This window comes from Sinohyriopsis cumingii, chromosome 7, assembly GCF_028554795.1.
Source record: "Sinohyriopsis cumingii isolate HCF-2022 chromosome 7, ASM2855479v2, whole genome shotgun sequence".
Taxonomy (NCBI): domain Eukaryota; kingdom Metazoa; phylum Mollusca; class Bivalvia; order Unionida; family Unionidae; genus Sinohyriopsis; species Sinohyriopsis cumingii.
Window position 1 is genome coordinate 2,236,021 of NC_142967.1, and position 1,748 is coordinate 2,237,768.

Consider the following 1,748-nt stretch of genomic DNA (forward strand, 5'->3'; position numbering starts at 1 on the left):
TTTGCATGTAAATATGCAATAGGATTACTTCACGCTATCCTATAAATAAAAAATTACCAGGGCCCGAAAGGGGTGGGATGGGAGAGTCTGAGCACATCTCCAAGAACAAAGTCATTTTTCTTTAAAAATTAAATAATCATAATTTTGCCCTCGAAAAGCTTCAACTGCAGGAGCTTCCAGGCCAGGGACTTAATTGGGGGGGGGGGGGCCGCGGGAGGGGGGGGGGCGCTGTAGCATATATACGAAAATTAACAAGCCTGTCAAGTTTTGCCCCCCCCCCCCAAAAAAAAAAACAAACAAAAAAGTTTAAATGACGTCCCTGCTCCAGGCCCCCAACCAGGGATTCCTTCCCACAATGCCCTTGCCTGCTTGTTTATGCTGCCATGAATGATAGTCTTGAATCCCATCCCTAAATACATGAAAGAGATTTGAAGCTCTAGAAGTCATTAGCAGTGAACATATGCCTGCTTCAGTTTGTTAATACTATCACAGATTTTTAAATTTGTTTCTAAATTGAGAGTTGGATTTAGCCAGTTTTGTCACAAAGCTGACAGTAATCATTGCAATATGCAAGGTTTAACCAATATAAATAAATCCGACTCTTAAATGCCAAAAGTTATATATATTGCGTGCGTTTGCGTGCGTGCATGTGAGTGAACGTGATCAGGACGTTAAGCGTTTGTTTTCCTGGTTTCTTTATTGTATGCATGAATACATTACATTATAAGAGAAATTTACATAGAATGCAACCGATATCGTCAATTTGGATACTTGAAATTTGTTCCTATAATGAATTATAGCTTTCTTCCACGTTTATTTATATCGACTATGTAGTTTTTCTGTTATATGCGGTTGCGTTATTTGATGTCGGAAGGTCCTCTACATCAATGCAAAATGTGAAAAGTTATATATATATATATATATATATATATATATATGCAGCAAGAATTATACCGCGTGATCTTCGCAATTTTCAATAACTTTCTGATGTAAGTTTTTCACCCATGTGCATCGAAACTGTCCAGGACACTCCTTTATTCTTTATTTTGATATGGAAAATCACCCTGCTTCTCAAAAATAACAAACAGTAGTAACATAATGTCATTTGTAATACGTCTCCAAAGCTCTTTCCTGGCTCAGTGATTTTGACGAAGTAGGTGGCATCATCGATCTGTAGTCGCGATTTTGCAACTATCGTATACATTCATCTTTTGTTTAAAAAATAAATAAAGATATACGCGAGTGTAAAACTTTAAGATTTATAAAACTAAAACGTCGGAAGGAATAGCAACATGATACACAAAAATGCATCGCAAATAATGGCGCAAAATATTTCATAAGAATGACACAAACATACGTAAGTAAAGAACATACAGGAAGTGGCAATCAGTAGACAAAACGGTCCACAACTTAAACGGATTCTAGGACTCTGATCTGCAGTCCAACCCATAACCATGACAGTGCTATTAGTGAAAATGGACATCAATCGACCAGATGTTCATAAATTCCACAAAACATGGGGATAACAGGAAATTCTGATTTCGTCCATCACTGGTAGCAAATGAATGTTACCAATACTATTGTAGTATGCATGTTAATGTTTACTTTCAAACGACTTCAAAATGAATACCTTTGACATCAGAGTAACCTTTTCTTGAAGATCATAACAAAAATATAGACAAGAAACCCGCTAAAACTGAGTTCGATGTGTTGTCTCCACTCCCAGATAATCAAGAGCGATTTTTGTT